The sequence below is a fragment of the Taurulus bubalis genome (assembly GCF_910589615.1).
Source record: "Taurulus bubalis genome assembly, chromosome: 12".
Classification (NCBI taxonomy): domain Eukaryota; kingdom Metazoa; phylum Chordata; class Actinopteri; order Perciformes; family Cottidae; genus Taurulus; species Taurulus bubalis.
Window position 1 is genome coordinate 8,364,845 of NC_136600.1, and position 18,498 is coordinate 8,383,342.

Here is an 18,498-nt window from a genome sequence, read left to right on the forward strand (position 1 = left end):
GTTTTGGCTACGAGCAGGGGCGGACCGACCCACACTCAATCTCTTTTTTTGTTTTTTTCCTTTCTGGGAATGGAGATGCAGGGTTGGCCCAGCGAGGACGGATCAGTCAAATGACACCTGACATTAGTAGAGGAGATAACTACCGCAGTCGCCACGCAGCTTGGCCACTTGACACATTTGCAATAGTCGGCAACGCTTGACGTGCTTCCTATTAGCTAAGTATTAACACGCTTGCATCATAATTAATTCACATTTAGTCATTCACATTTACGCATAGATTTGCTTGGTCACGTCAAATTAACTGTTTGATAAATGCATCCTTGTCCAAATAATCATGGGTTCATGGACAAAGTGCTGAGAGTTGACCAAGAGAGCATTTCAACTGCTTCACTACATATTGATAAGGGTGTGTGAGTGAAGAGGAGACTCTTATTTCTTAATACAATGCAATCATTGCATATGAAGCAGTAAGGTCATCTGGTAAAGGAATTTTGTGGATTCTGTATTATTTTCCCCCAATACAATCGCACCAGCAATGCAAGCGTAATTTTTTTTCTTTTCTCCAAGGGCATCGACGCTGGGAAAATGATTTCCTCTCGAGGCAAGAGACTATCCCTGTGTGTGTGTGTGTGTGTGTGTGTGTGTGTGTGTGTGTGTGTGTGTGTGTGTGTGTCTTTGTCTTTGAGGGAGAGTGTGGTTACGAAAGTGTGATTATGAATGTGCAGACAATGTGCAGGCATGCCTCTGTGTCAGCTTGAGTTTGTGCGTGCATGTGGGTGAGACTGTGTGGTAATTTCAACAGTATGAAGAGCTTTTGCCCGTGGAATTAAAACTATTGGCTGCAGGCGATGCTTGTACTCCCAAACAAATTGACCGGGAGGCTCCAGACTGCTGCGATCTTCTTCCAGAGGATATTCTGTGGCCTCCACGGGCCGTTCTGGTTGTTGCACTGGCTTCTCCGCTTCGGGCTCTCTGGCAGCGGCCTCGGCCGTGCACGTCGAGGCTGCATCCTGTCAGCAGACTCTGTCACAGGCGTAAGGGCATATGTCAAATCAGAGGGCAAGTCGCTGGCTCAAATAGACGGTTGTTCTTTCCAGCCCAGGCTTCCCAAACCGCAAACCCCATTCTCGGGCATCTTCTCAGCCAGAAAGCACCGGCCTATCCCACACAAGGCATGGGGGCTTAATTACAAAAAGGAGGGACAACCAGAATTGGCTACTGATTGAGCTTCCTGGGTGAATGTTAATGGAAACCGCAGAGGGGTATTTTATACCCTGTGAGGGATGCAACGGAGCCTGGGAGTATGTCAAGGGAAGGGGGGTTGTACAGACAAAGCTTTACATGGGTTGATGAATGCATACAAGCTGTAACATGTTCTTTTTATTCCATAGGCATTGTGAGACATCTCATCTGTGTACACCGACATGATACCATCCTGGAATGGTAAACACTATTTTTGCATCGGTGCTGGAATCAAAAGGAGTTCCAAGGCACGGTGCCAGACCTCAATCCAACGGGGAACAATGAGACGCGTATTTCCCCACGTTGTAGCTTTGATGCCGTGTGAACACTTCCTCCTCTTGATTTAAATGACACGCATATCATACTGTCAGTGGGAGAACATGACTCGGTACATTCACTCAGGGAAGCTGCGGTCCTTAGTGGCCTGCAGTTTTGAGGGACTTTTACTGTACGGTTTTCATTTCATGCTCATGCATATGTCTGCTTCACTATTTCTGAAGCTTACTTTTTAACCCACTAGGTACTTGACAGCTGTAGTAGTCTAGCTCGTGACTTTCTAGATGGTATAAAGCTCGGGCCAGCAACGGGTTAGCTTAATGGCGCAAAGGCTGGGAATAAGGACAAACAGCTAGCCTGGTTCTGTCCAGTAACACTGCAACTACACTTCTGTTTTGTGTAGACTTAACACACAACATGTATCTTGTTAATTAGTGGTATTTAGGCAGCTAGGATAACCTGCTGCTAGCTGCTGCTCCAGAGCTAGCATACCTGAGAGAGTGGTATCAATCTTCTCAGCTAGAAAGTAAATTAAGCGTATGTCCCTAAATGTTGAACTATTTCTATTTTCATTGTGTTAGGCTTCTCATTTGTGTCCAAATACTTCTCCCACCACTGCATGCTGTTAGCTCCTGACTTTGCATCGCTCTACCTGTTACAGTATGAGAAGCTATAGGCCAAGACCTCAGCTTGAGTTCCAAAGCATTGTGCTCTTAACTCCAACAGCACATTTTCCTTTTTTTTCTTCTTCTAATCTCTGGCAATATTGTTATTAATTACGTCCATATGTATTCATAAGAGCTGCGGTCGTGTTGGCTGGTTCCTGTATCCTCATGATAGCCTCTTGGTCACTGTTAATTTCCCCAACTATGATAACTGGCAAACATGGTGGGGTTAAAAAAAAATTAAAAAAAGGAAACTCACAAAGATTTTGGTGTCGTTTGATATGTATAAATTATGGCATCAGTGAGTGGTTTCCAGCCTACATCTGCAGGACATACTTCCATGCAATGTGGTCTGCTAACTCGCTTTGACTATTTGTTTCCCCACTGTTCACTTGACGTCTCATTTCGCAGCGTGGCAGGGTTACCGTATTACATCCTTTCTCACATACATCCAGTCAAAATTCATCATTCTCTTCCCCTGTGACGTGATCTCTTGGCTAATGGACACGAAAACATACAGTATACGCCCTCTTGTCGGAGACGAGTGGGGCGGGGGTTTAAAGTTGCCTTTCGCCATTGATTGTGAAGAACTCTACCGTGTTATTGCCACGTACGATTTTGTGTGTGGTCACTTACACACACATACACCATTGGATACTCGTGACACACACACACACACACACACACACACACACACACACACACACACAGTGTAAACTTGGCAGACTAGCGATGCTACCATCTGCTTGTGGGGAGAGGAATATGGCAGGCTGATGACCACAAACAGCCAAGGTAATAGTGATGGTTCCACTCAGTCTCTATCTCCCAGACAGCGTAGACTCCTCATTCCACAGCGCCTGGACCTCGTACAGCATGGGCCCGCGGCACAGCGACAAAGTGCTTCTCCAGTTAGCTGGCAGCAGCTGTAACATTTCTCAGACATCTACGTAGTTTTGTGTAAACCAAACAGAATTTCTTATTCATACAGTTCCTACCCATGTTAATCTCAGAGCCAGTTTCCGCCACCACTTCCAGGTAGGGATTTATTAATAAATGCTAATGAGAGAGGGAGGGAGAGAGAAAAAATAAGTTTATGAGTTGACAAATGAATTGCTGGAATCAATGTCAGAGTATAAAAAGCATAGGCCTCCAAATCCATTACCTATGTGGCATCATTTTAATCGACATTCTGGTCGTCTAGACTGTGGACAGCCAAAGCTCTCGATTATGTATTTCTCTATTTCGGGAAACATCCAGATATTCATGGATCCACTAATAATACTTGTTAAAACCTGGTTTTGAGTGATCACATTAAAGGCGTCTCAGGCGTCGGTCCAACATCGCGTTTCTTCAATCTACCAGTAGGTTTAAATTCTCACATATAAATCGTAATACAAAAAGAAATCTTATGTTGAATGACGCAGTTGATCATCTGCAATTGTGGTTGGCCCCTGTGACCTCCCCCGCCCCATTATTAGTGTTGGCTGAAGTTTCCGGGTTTTTCGTTGTTCTCCCAGAGAGCCAAACCATAGAATCTAATTTCACCACATACTCCCCTCGAGTCAAAGTGGGAATCTTTCACACGAAAACACATTATGTTGAGGCGTTGCATGGAGGATCTTCACAGTCAGTCTTGTTGCAGCTATCCGTAAACACATTCGACATCGCAGATTAAGTTGCAAAAAAGCATTACGCATTACAATCAATACATGGCAGGGATCCGCTTTGTCCATTCTTAATTATTCATCAGAAGTAGCACAGAGGGGGAATGATTGTGGAGGCAGACAACAAACACACTTTACATGGTGACTCACGGTGGAGGATGCTGACACAGGTCACTCGGCCATTTAAAAGACTATAATCAATATCTTAACGGTAACAATGTGTCGAATAACCAGGTGAAAACAATGTGACCACTCTCGTGATGATGAATCCACGGAGAATTATCACCTTTATCGGACACGTTTCTCTGCTTTAAGGACTACGTTGTTTAGCTGTCAAGCCTGCAACTTTCCCATTATGGCTCACTCTCACCGCTCTCATAACCCCCCTGTACAGCTGTTTTCCCTCAAATAAATACTAATAATAAAGAAAAAGAAGTCGAGAGAAGAGTTCAAACCACCTGTGCTCACCTGTGCTCATCTCGATCGCTGATTGAAGCAGGTATCGGATTGTCTGTTTTGGAAAGTTAAAAGAATTGCTGGCGCTAGACCTCAATTTTGACACATTTTTGCTGGTAATGTAGAATAGTACTTCTATTTGATTTCAAACGCAGGACTTTGACTTGTAATGGAATATTTTTACATCGTTGTATTGGTACTTCTTTTGAAGTAATGGATCTGAGTACTTCTTCCACTACTGATCGACAGTAAACAGATTTGAGGCAGTCTTTTCAAGTAATATCATTATGCAGGCTTTAGGTAGAATTACTTAAATGACACCTATCTGGATATTGTAGCAGTGTATCAGCACATCCAAAGGAGCACCAGCGGCGAACAGAAAGAGGAGATCAGGTTCTCTTTTAAGCTATCAAATTCTGCAAGTCCAATAAAGTTTACCTTCTCATTGGTGACCGAGACACTTAAGTCCAGCTCAATAATCTCAATTGCCACTGCCTGATCACATTAAGGCCACTGCATCGTACAGCAACGCAACACTTGTAAAGATCTGTACAAGTAATGTATATCACATGCTGAACGAAGCATACTCGTCAGAAGGGTATAGGTTACCTTCGCGGTGACTGTTTGTCAATAATTGCACTGTTTATACCTCTGGAAAGTTTCTGCAAGATTTTTCTCCCCCTTTGGAAAAATAATCAGTGATGCAAATTTGTTTTGTTGTGGAGGCTATGATTCAGTCCAAGATCGAGACTGGTCCGGTTTCCTCGCAGCCCAAATTGGGCTATTTTTCCTCCTAGAGGTCTCAATGATGGGATTAAAAAAACCAAACTATTAAATTCCTCGACTGAGAGCATTTCTGTTTTGCCCTTGTGCGTCAACACTCTTATGGTTCTTATTTTCTTCTGATACATTGTTGGAGCATTATCAAGCCCCTTGAAGGTCCACCTGAATGCTTGAACCAGAAAAAAAAGTTTTTCCCTCCTCTGAATTATAATCAGTACAGATGGTAGCATCGGCTTGGCTTGTGGTTTATGTTCATTTGAAAAGCGGAGTTTGACATGTTCATTGGTGTAGGGGGAAAGAGTGAGAGCAGGGTTGATTTAAGCTTTCTTAACTGTATATCCAAAGGGGGTTTTAATCTGCAGGTCTAGTCCTTGGAGATTAATGAGACAGTCTACGTCCTACAGACACACAGACAACTATTATTCAAACTGACAGATCAAGGGATGGCTTTTTAGATGCATTTCATGTGAATAAATAACTCTCCTTGGTGATGCACAGCATCTTATTACTTATCCCCACTGCTACTGCTGATGTCATTGCTACCCCTCACCCCCACCCTGCAGTCCAATTCAGAGCTATAAGGGGTTAAATATTACCAAGTCTTCCTCTGGGATTGGATCGACCGTTTCTTGTCTGTTAACAGATACAAAAAGTAAGCAAATGATCCATCATCAAGAGGCAGAGAAGCAGTGATTTGTTCGTGGCCGCCCAGGCCAGCCTGCACCAAATCATCCAGAACACATGCCCTGATCCAGCTCGCTGGCATCTCAGCCCAGCTTCCTGTCTCCTTGCTGGCCGTCTCTGGATTCTGGGAATCAGGGATGCTGTCACTCATCATCAGCCAGTCAAGTGGTAAGCCAGAGCTTTATATGGATGCCGAAGTGGAGGGGGCAAGAATGACAACAAGCCAAGCTGCTGGTAGTGTTATTTTTAGTGCAAGCCAAAAGTGCAGGGTAGCAGTTGCAGTGTTGAGTAATGGTATATACCACTACTGACAATAATGATCTTGTCATTATGTATTGTTATTTGCATTCTTTGTGGCCATTTCTTGTAAATTGGAATGCTTTGTTAAACCCTATATGTACATATAAGTTATTCAGATGAATCCATACTGCATTCCTTTGGATGGTGAAGTATTACACGTAAAAGTAGTAATCGTGGTTAAACATCTCCATATTCTATAGTTCTGCTGAGAAGCTCATGTTCTGGGTAACATCACAAATAAAGTCTGTTCAAAACAGAGCCAGTGGGCTGGAAGTGACGCATTTCACACCATATTTGAATTTTCACACATTGAAATCAAGCATAAGCCCAGCAGTGTTGCTTGCTGGCACATTTTCCAAGTTCTGCAGTTGGTGATTCAAAGAGAAAGCATATTTCCTCACAAACAACTCCTTCATTCTTGGCAATCTTGGCCCACTTCTGACTGACATGATGCATAAATGTGTTATATAAACTGTGTATTTGCTTAATAAATAACACTACAATGGATGAATTTGAAGTTTTCAAATACATTAACTTCTGTAAATAGACATTTTCATTTATTTATTTCCCACTAAACGTAGCATGTTGATCACAGGTCAGGTCAGGTTATACAATCAGGACATATTGTGCTTTTTGAACGTTAACTATTTAATTTGAATGGTTTTGCATATTAAACAATGGACTGTGGAGGGTTAATGGATGTGCAAATACCAAACAAACAAGAAGATCAAGTATTTATTTTGCAGCTAAAGGGCACACGATAATGTTTCTTTTGTTAAGCAATCCACCTCTCAACGCTATTGGTGAATGCCAATCCACATTTTTTTTCGGGCCTTTGAATATGATTGTATGTAAACTCAAACAGACAATGTGCTGAAAATCAGACCCATCCTTTGATCTCTGCCTTAGTTCATCCAAATGTGTGGGTATTTTATTCGACCGCACACTCAACAAGGTTTGGAATAATAAAATATGTATTTACTGTTTGCAAAGATGATATACTATTGGGGATGTATTTTGTCTGGAACCGTGTGTATGTTTGAAACTATTATGCTCCAGTATAGGCATGTTTGATCTGCATGAGAAGGTCTGAGATTCACTTCCTGACCACACAGAGGAATCAATTCAACGGCTTCAATAAATCTCATGGCTCAATACAGGAAGTGTCGAACTGCTGTCTGAGGCTCCGACGTGATTTTACTGCTGCTCTGTTGACATGCGCTCCACTAACACTTTGAATCAGCACCGGTCCAACGCGGAGGATATTATATTCATATGTTCTCAGAAAAACATTTGATATTTCTGAGACTCAACACATGGAGTCATGATTTTTGACCATAAGAGCTCGGTGTTCTGACTGTATTTTTATTAATTTTCAATGCATGACCCAGCTCGATTAACCTCATACACACCCTTGGATACAGGCACTTTCCTTCAGTATTCTTTCTCTTCTTTACATTTTTTATTAACAAAGGCTTGGCAGTCATGTCACTAATGCACTTAACACAGTGTGATCTCGGTGGTCCTACAGACAGACGGTCCTCTCACCAATAACTGTAAAAACATACAAGCTGGATAAGCATAGACACAGTTGTGGTGTGAGTGTCGGTCCTTTTTGTAAGAATAACCAAAACCTGACCCTAAGGGGGCTGTGCGCTATTGGCTGGTATTGGTAGTGATGTCACATTGCCGAAGTGAGGTCAGTTGACATAGACAAAGACCAGCCAATAGCAGACAGTTCAGTCAATCAGACTATGCTCTGCTATTTAACAGGCGGATGAAAACAAAGAAAAGTTGTTGTGATGAAGTCAAGTCATGTACTGTTCTGTAAGACGAGGGCGAATTGTCCAAAAAATGACCTCCTAACGTTTAACCCTAACCACTTTTGCTTGACCTCGATGGAAAATGTCACATAGTCAAGGAAAGATGGGAAGGAGAATTAATGAGGAGTTATGAAAAGACAACCACGGTGTGTAGAGAATCCGACTCCATCTTCGTCGGACGTCGGTCTGCAGTGTTGAAACTACAATGTTCCGAAGATGGACTACAAAAAAGATCATCTTAGATACTTCGTCCGTGTGTTCTTAGTGTTGCGTCATGCAGACGGCATGAACAACCCGGTTCAAAGTTTTACTTTATTAACAAGGTAGGAATAGAAATGAAAGAATAATATAAAATTGTAATCAAGGGAGTGTCACAGAGTACAAAGCTACTAAATTTGTGTCAAACATGCTGAATTAAATACGTTCTCCCACTAACAATGTCTCATATCCCTTTTTATTGTTGTGGTTTATATGCAGATTATAATCTGATCATAAGAATATGCAGACAATAGTTTATGAAACACCTTATTTACATGATCTGCGTTTGTCGGTCATGATCGTTTGTTCTTGTAAACGGCCGAATGATACGTCACTTTAAATGTTGCCACCACAAGGAATTGTGGGGTGGCATTATCTTTCCCTTCGTAAAGGCAGGTCCAGTGTTTCCTATGCTAAAGGAGCTAAGTAAGGAAGCATTGAAGCTCCTTTCCTTTGCATTTAGAGAATTCGACCAGCACTTATCATGGCGGCTACTTAGGTACTTCTGGGTCATTTCACTCAGTTAGGAACCTTCCAACCAAAAAGGACTATTCGACCGCAGCCTAAAGCTTGATTTATGTTTGCCAAACCTTCCCATCCTTAGAACCATGGTGCTTGCATGACCACAAATTTTGAGCAAGTGCTATCAACTGTGTGTATCTTGTGTATTGTAGTGCCCCCCTGAGAGTTCCCTAGAAATAAGGACCAACCTACAAACTGAAAGCCCTCTATAACAATTAGTTAGCTGGTGAATAAATATATTATATAGATATGCTAGAACAATTTGACCTGTTCCACTTGTGTGGAATCTGTGCAAATGTGCTTTGCGTACATACAACATTCAGACACCACAGAAGACACTGAATCTCACTGTCCAACTTCATCCAACAGTCTCCTGACACAACCAGGAAATCACTTTTGTATACTATGCAAATGTTATTTCATCCACTCCTTTGTGCTTTCGCTCCGACTGTTTTGCATGGAGGAGAGAAATGGGCATTGAGAATTCACACCGACGGTTTCGTATTATATTTCATCCAGCAGGATATGTGAGCATAAGTGTGTCATTCATTGAACAGACTTAAACAGTTTGATCCACGTACAGTCATGGCACAGAGCAGATGAATGCTGTTGATTTGAATGCTAGATCCCACTGTAGCTAAGACTGAAAATGACTTGGCTGCTATTGAATATCAGGGAAAAAATGTGTTTCATCATTGTTTGCAGTCTTGAATTTTTAGAACTTATAACCATTGACGTTGGCTGAACATTGGGGAAAAAGAGGCAAACATGTGGGATACAGCTATTTCCAGTTGTAAATGCCAGTGATTTTTTTTTCTGATCTTGAATGAATTAATGAGGTGAAAAAGAAAACATATGGAAGAGAACAGCCAAAGGCTTGGTATTATGAGACTAAAAGTTACAGTAGCTGTATGTAGCAGAGAATAACCATTTATAAATCATTGAAAGTAATGCCATTTTAGACATTTGCTCCACTTTGAGTTAAATTTAGTTTACTTTATGAAGAATAGACTATCTGAAAGTAGAATTATGTACATCGCTGGTATTTGGCATCCCTGACCTTGTTATACTACACACAAGGAAGGGCAAAGGTCAGCACAACAGAGACTCAGGAGGAGTGACCACAAGAACTTTCCCCTTGAGGGAAGGTGAACTCGGAGCCAACAGGTGGATGTTGGGTTTGAAATGCAATGTGAACAGCAGTATGGCGAAATGAAAGTACCGTGTACATGCGTTCTCAGGAGGTTGGACTCCCGGTATCATCTTGCCAAGTTTGAACTCCCAAGGTCGCAAGTTTAAATTTAGACGTTGTATATATTGAGAAAGGCTTTTTGAAAGTGTGTGGTCTCTCTAAGAGGTCTTTCCTCTCTTATGTTGCTTGTGTAACGTTCTGGCTCTGTGATCAGAACCCTCTGACTTTCAAGACTATTTGGCATTTTAATCTTTTAGTGCTCTTTATTAGTTTATCTAATCCTTTGCTTTTATTTAATCAGTTTTGTTTTGAGTCCCCCCTCCCCCCTTGTTTTATGTGATTCATTTTATTGTTGAGTGCGTTTCCTGTTTTATTTTGTAGGTCCTTGATTATCCACACCTACCCTCCATTAGCCTGCCAACCTGCCCCTGATTTTGCCATCTACTGTCTACCGTCTACTACCTTGTTTTCCCTGTTCTCCTGCCGGATTGTCTTGGTTCTACCCCATGTTCTCATCGTGTTCCAGCAATTCACCAGTGGAAGTTCTGCGGTATGACCACTTGCTTTTCAGTATTGACCTAGTCGTTTGGAAGCTTACCTCGTGTCTACAATTGACTCTCTGTTCACCCCAGAATCGTCACACCTTCCATGTGGGTCTGTACTTATTTTGGAGAGGCCCAGAAGTTATCACTTCAAACTTACCAAATGTTTTTGCATTCAATGGGGTTTTTACCTGTGGTTGCATGTACTTCCAACTCTAATGAAATCCCACAAACCCAAGGGCAACATAAAAAGCCAACTGCTAATTTGTTTACTTTCTACAGCCCTGTTCCCTTCATGTGATCTCTGTGTTTGAGGAGCTTCTGGCACCTGCTGGGGGCTTTTCTTTGAGGTAATGGTTAGCCAGACTATTCTCATCACCCCTGTGGGTTACTTCAGCCACACTGGTGTGGACGGGGGGAAAGAACTCAAGATGTGGTTCTGTATAATTTCTGGCGTGGGGAAACGGCAATATTTGTTGGAATAACGGCTGTGGGGAGCAGCGAGATGGTGCCGTGTATCAAACCCTGATTGATCATAATTACGTCAGTCTTCCTGATTGTTCATTGTCATGTCATGATGAAAGTCCAACCATTCACGGACACACACGCCCTTCTAGAATAATTCAAAGTCGCTGAGTGAATAAGGCAGAGATGAAGTGAATGCCTTCCGCAGACAAATTTAATCAGTGGCGTTAGTTCAGGAAGCAGTGTATAAAATGAAACACCCTGGGCCTTCGGGAGATGACTGATTCTCCTGGTGTCTGTTCCCCCTTTCCTGTTCTCCTCCCTTGCTCTGCCCTCTGGCTGTCCCTCAGGGAGAGGAGCAACATCTGAAGAAGATCAGAGCGCAAAGAGGCAAACCTTGTCTTGCAGGAGCCCGACTGATGCAGCCACAGCGCAGTGTAGAGGGTCATCATATCTGTGGGGTCTTGGCAGGATGACTCGTGCCGAGTTATATATTGGTCACAGCAGGGCTTCCTTTCTGAGTTAGCCACTCTTCTCAGAAGATCATCTTTCCAACCACCATAGGACTAAATTCCACATGTGCGCGTTAACTTGTGCTACTTTCACCTAAAGCAGCAGCAGGTGTTATCTGCTACTTAAAAAGGAAGATGCCTTTCCCTGACAACATAAGACGGATAAATGGTTTTGGGGCAAGAAGGACGAGATGACCTGGATAGACTTTATGAAAGAAATATGTTTGAGCTGTTATGCTTGCAGAGTTGGAGGTTATGTTATACAGATGCAGCCGTGGACTTTAATAACCCTGAGGACAGTGGCGGTGCATCAATAGAGGGCGCTAGGGCGCCGCCCCTCTTAAAATTTTGCGATGAAAAAAAAAAAAGAAGAAAAATAAATATAATATATACTATCAAAAAACATTATATACCAACTAATTTAAATAAGAAATATACCGTGTTGACGCGCTAAATGTGTGTGGGAGACCGTAAGCCCCTGTCAACAACCACTTAAGTTAAATGTGACCAAATATAATATATCGCCATTCATCATCCCTGAGAAAAGCCCCTCCACCCTGCCGGGGCGCTGGCCAAATGTGAGTCTATGGCAATGAGCAAACATTTCACGGGCGTTACGGCAAGGACAGCTTCTCATTGGCGGATGAAACGCAAATCTTCGGGCGCACAGAAGTGCGCCCTAGCCAATGACATTGTTTCTTATTTCAACGTGATTGGACTATTCGTCGAATCAGAGACCTTTATCATTCCCTCACAGCCCATACAGCTCCCACATAGTTTTTTGTCTGTAGTATGAAGCCTGTTTGTAGTAGATTTTTCCCCACATCTTATCTGTCTCTGTCTGTCTCTATATATGTATCTGTAGGTTTGTGACACCATACTTGGACACACCAGGGAACGCTTTGCCTTCAAAGACCACCTCACCAGTGCCACCTTGCTGCAGGGCCCCCAGTTTAAATTTCTTTACAAGTAGTGGGGCCTACTCTGTCAAACACCCAATGTAAAATGTGATGTCTCTCTTTCTGAATCTATTCTGCTCTAAACCTCTTTTATGTGAGGGTGTGGGCACCTCTTTATTCTGCAAACCTCTGAAACCCAACCCAATGTTTCTTTCTGCTCTGAACCTCTCATGCCCAAAGTTACAGTTTGTTGATAGTTGTTATTGGACAGTGTTGAGCAATGTGTTTCCTTGAAATAAAGAATATATGAGTGAATATTTAGAATATTCTACTCAAAACCTCTTTTCTGCTCATTGTGGAGTGCTATTTAAACTGCCGCCACTGCCTGAGGATGCTTTTTGTTGTTATTCTGCGTACCTACATATGAAGCCAAATCCTTTTTGTACACATAATGATAACCATAAGTTAACATCCTCTTGGGTTGAAGTATACCTGACCTCAGAACATCCACTTTGAGCTGGCTTTTGATCAACTTCAAACTACCATTAGTTCATTGTTAGTATACAAGACATTAGTATAATTCTGTCTTCTCAAGGGGAGGCACTTGCTTAAATCACATCAAATCAGATGATGCACCACTTACTGGATGTAATACACAGATGTGTTTTGCTCTGCTGGCATCCCTGTTGGATGAGTCATCCTTCAATAATATCAATGACATCTTCATTTTCCTACTGGCATCAGTATAAGTCATGTATTTGCTTTTCCCTATGCAAAATTGCTTTTCCCTATGCAAACGTTCTTGTCCCTGCTGTTGCAGATGCCATGGCCGCAGCACCAAGGTCATAAACTCAGCACATTTAAAAAGCAGAGCAAACACATCACACACACATTTTTATGTGAATTTCAAGTCAAACTGAAATTTGGAACTATGATGATACTGCAGCCTTTCTATATAGATAGATAGATAGATAGATAGATAGATAGATAGATAGATAGATAGATAGATAGATAGATAGATAGATAGATAGATAGAGAGAGAAAATGCCTTTGGACATTTGTGGGGAAAAGTATTCAGGTTTCAAACCCCTGGGTGGGTGTTTCCCATAGCAGCTGTTGACTGACATTTCAGCTGGCGTTGCTGGGAGGCCTCGTCAGTTTATGTGATTTCTGACCATAGATTGTGTCAATATAGATGTACAATTCATCCACATTTCCTCCCACTGTATAGAAGTCTACAATTTTTTTGTTTTGCTCAGATCCCATCTGCTAATATGGAGGGGCGTGGTCAATGACTTGTACTGCAGCCAGCCACAAGGGGGCGATCAATGCGTCTTGGCTTCACATTAGGGGAGCTTTTGGATTATATATTATATATAAAATAACAAATGTTTATGATGTTTACGCATTTTGCTCAGCAGCATAATCTTAATAAACAAACACCACCTTTTATGATTTTCATAAGAGTACATACAATCACCAGAAGTAAAAAGTTAGGTAACTGGCAAACTACACCATGGTCGCAAAGCAGACACCTTTTTAAGACAGTTAAAAAACATAAAGAGCCATTGACTTTGAGCTGGGTGAGCAGGAAATGCAAAGATACCGGGTTTTGGGACACGTTCCAATCTGATCACCAGTCTGGACCAAACATTCACATCCCCTGGGTGGAACACCAATGTAGGAGTTGCTTTCACTGCACTAACAGAATACAGAAATAACAAGACTAGTGTCTGCTCTTTGGTAACTAAAATTTCCAACCAAATAAATACAAGTAGAATGAAATGCAAAGGATTAATAAGCCTACTGAGTTCTTAACCAACATTAACTTTATTATAGCAATAAAAAACGATCTGAAAATGAATATAGTAGCAAACTAACTATTTGAGAAATGCAGGTCAAGTTGTGATTTGTTAGAATTACCCACTTGTTTTAGCATGCTAATGTATCCTAGCTCCTCATGCTAGCGAGTGTTAGCAAGATGACCTCGTATTTTTTTATATGGTAGCTGCTTTTGCGGTTTCAAATATTAATTAAGTGAACTGAGCGCTTTCAGTACAACATAAAATCATGACAGAAATTGGTTACGCCATGCTGGTGATTTATTATAAATTCATGATGAATGTCATTGTGATTTTGGTTGCATATAAACCAGTTAGCCATGTGTAGAATTAAATATAAAGCACTTTTACTGTTCTGTGTTAATTGATACAAAGTGCGAACCTTGTATAAATTGTAGAGAAATGTACTGCATTCTAGTTATTGTGTTTTGTTGCGTTATCATCATCATTGAAATGTGAACAACATATGCAGAATATGAGTAGACACAGCTTTTGGAGCAGAATGTATGTTATTTAATTCAAAGATACATGATAAAAGAGATAAATAAAGCAGAACATTCTGTACACTAACATGTGTGAATCTTATATCGACTGAAGAGCTGAAACAATTAGCAGAAATTAATCAACAGGGGAAATAATTGTCAGTTGCAGCACTATTCAACTTAAGCAATTAGAAATAAGTAAATAACTGAGATGACTACAACTTAAGGGGGTGAGGGGAATTCCATGATTTGTGTAAAGTTTTATTGACAGGAAAATAATCCTGGTCATATCCACTCTACACTGTATCCTCTAAGTGATTATCATTTACCGCTCATACATTTTCACTGTCTTTTTATATGGTCTGCATAACACCAGAAGTACTATAGTTTAATTATCTGGCAAGTGCTGAATGGAGACTCCCTCGAAACCCTGATCTTCTATACATTTTGTCATTCCTGTAGCTTTGACTTTTACGTCTTGCCCTCAACGCTTGAGGATTTATGGAGGAGCCATTTTAACATCCACGAGAGGTTTATGAACCCCAGTAAAATGTTATTTTGTTCAGTCTTCCAAATGGTCAGACCACAAACCATCCAATCGTGGCATTAACAGTCACCATTGACCTGTTTTTCTGCTGCAGCCTGCTCCAATGGCATCCAGTCAAGACACTGAAGACAGGCCTCCCGCCCAAACCTTTGCTTGGATGGAAGGAGGAAACTGAGTGAAGCAATGCTTATTCTACAATAGTCCAGGAATGTTGGATATCCCCCATATTTGATTGGTTCAGACCCTTTGGACCTTCTCCTTGATCACAGCATCCAACCTGAAAGTTTCTGGGAGGTTTTCGTGTGAACCAAGGATCTCACAAGGTCAGATACGGTTGAGCATTCCATGTGGTCTGTGCCATGTGTGTTAAGATAAAATCTCTGATCGACACGCTGCATTAAAGGAATGTTTACTCATGATTGAAGTGAATATGGATATCGTTGGACAATCTTGGCCAACCTGCTGAGTTTTATGATTTTAACATTGACCATTGATTGAAGTCCATAAAGTTCTCAGGATATCATATTTCAATAAGTAATAACTTCTACATTGTCCATCATTATTTAATCTAAATGGAATTCTCTATCAGATTGTACAAACTATTTTATATAGTGAACTTGTCAATTTGAAGTCCTGTTTGAGTTTCATGGTTATTGATATTATCTTTGCCCATTATTATCGTCTTACTGCTGTACTTTGGTTTGAAACCGCACAGAGTTCTATCTTTGCATAGTTCTGGTGCTTCCTTATGATTGAGAATGACATTAAATGGAGTCAAACTATCACAGTGTCTCCTTTCACACCAATTACAATCCCAAGGACAGCCTGTATTGTAGATACACTTCCATGAGGTTATTTACAAGGACACACTTGACGATATATTCCTCCTCTTCAGATGATTGACAAGAGAGGCTATTGTTCTACCTAACCCTGAGGGGACAAATGTTAGATCGCAAATTCAGCTTTACTTATTTTTATCTTGGGAAAATCCCAGTCTACAGCATATGCACTGTTATCATTTCCAATGAGCGATAAATCCTACGACAGTCCTGCAGACAGTGTGGTGTCCTAAAATTTGGCGGAAAAAGCACAACATCTTAAACTGTACAAGTGAGAAATACATTTTCCCACCACAAAAGGATTACATGAAGGAGACATGACTAGAAACAGGCAGTGGTTTGACATAGAAATAGCACAGTGGAAAGTAAGGCCGTTGTGGTTGGTGTGGTGGAGGCCTATGTACTTTTTGCCTTTAACTGCAGTGACCCAGGTTCAATTCTCAACTCCTAACAAGAGAGCTTCTACTCCTTAAGTAATTGTAATGGACTGTGTTTTTAATTATTTATTATTTAACATTACATCCCCAACCAATTTTAACTCCTAATACAATTTGTATTTGCCCAGGGCTGATGGAATTCTGACCTTTAACTGATATAATCAATATTGTCATATTAACAATGACGCAAATTACTATGTATAATGTGAAATCATACTTGAAATCATACGTGACAAACCCGTTCTCATCTTTTTAGTGTCTTCTAATTTATTGTTTTTCTTTTAGCCCACAACTTTAATGCTTTGGGTTAGACACTCTTATCAGCAGGCAGCTGCTTTTAGTGAAAACGTTCTGATAAACCCACAAAGGGAAAAGTTAGTGACTATTGGGTGAACAAAGGGAGTTGGTGGAGACCAAAGCAGAGATGAACGTTTTTATTGGACCTACATAACAATGACCAGCGTGGCATGATTGGTTTGTTTATATGATTTTGATTAGTATTTTGTGTTAATATTGATAATGTAATCAGCAGATATTGTAAAGCAACTGACAAAAGGTTGTTTTTTGTCCTTTACCATCAGACTTGTGTGAATTCTTTGTATTGAGAATGCACTTGGACAAGCCTCAAACCTTATAAAAAAAGAAATAAAATACTTTACCCCTTGTGCAGAAGCCCCCTGCGTCGGGTAGCCTGTTGCTTAGTATCTTGATGGTGACGATCCGCGGCAGCTTAACTCTGTAAAATAAGGGCAGCAACAAAGAATACTTAATGTAACTAAGAAAAAACATCATGGTTTATCTTAACTAAAGTATGCTTGTAATGTAATGTAATCTATGTGACTCTGTGACTGTCACGTGACAGAATATCAATTTGGTTTCACACGGGACACAAACATTGGGTTGCCTGAGTAAAAGCGCTGTTTGTTTGACCCGTCCACCAACTCTCCCTCCCGCCCTTAGTGGACATCTCGCTCTAATTACTACGCCTGTCACTCTGAACATATAACATTGACGCAGATGGGTTTGCCTCATACAGACGCTGATGGGTGCCTTGTGCATCAGTCTGAAGACTCCTCCTTAGCGTCTGTATTTGACGCCCTGGGAGCGAGACCAGGCTGCTTCTTTAGTTTTCTAGTCAGACGCCATTCAGGATAAATAAACCCTTCCAATGCAGTTCAGTGCGACGTGACGTGCTGTTAGTTACCTGAATCAACTTCTCTAGTTACACAATGGATTGTCTGTCAGAGCCTCAGTTTCTGGTTGTTGTTCAACCAGAGTTCAGTCTTGGTTCTATCTTTGTAGAGCAACCGGACAGGATGACGACGGGTCGTCCTGTAATTACAAGGTTGGTGGTTCGACCCCTGGCTTTTCTGTCAGTGTTCTTTAGCCATTCAGCCATTAAACACCAGTTGCTGCAGATGGCAGATGGCAAATTTTAAAGTGTGTTGTGAGGTAGAAAGGCGCTATATAAACGGCATCCACTTACTGCACACACACCTCTTTTTGGCCTTTGCAGAAACTTGTTAAAGAGGAAAATAACATTTCAGCTGTGTCATTGTACCCATGGGCTATTTCTATTAATAATGTCAGTTATTAAACAGGGGAGCATGGTGACAAATCATGATGAGGTGGCAGGGTGTCTGGTCAGAACTGATCCTGATGTCATTGGAAAGCTACAAAATGTATTCACACAGGTGATGTGACTATAAACTGCCCAACAGCCAGGTCTGCTGTCAGAATGTCCCCCTGAGAGACATGGATTGCCTAATGCTCAGACATTGGCATTGAAATAAGTTTCATTTCATTCAAACAAAGTAAGCAGAATCACAAAATAAGAGCATCGTATGAGTCAATGTATAACCTCTTACCTTCCATGTTCCCCAACTTAAACACATTTGGCAGTACATGAGTGAGTTTAGTCCTTGGAAACTGTGCTGCCATGGTCACACACACTGTCACAAGTACATTTCCATGTGTTCTCTCCTCAAGGCAATGAATCAATCAAGCTTACATGCTATAAAAGCAAAAAGGGTGTGTGATTATTATTGCACTAAATACTATGTTGTCAG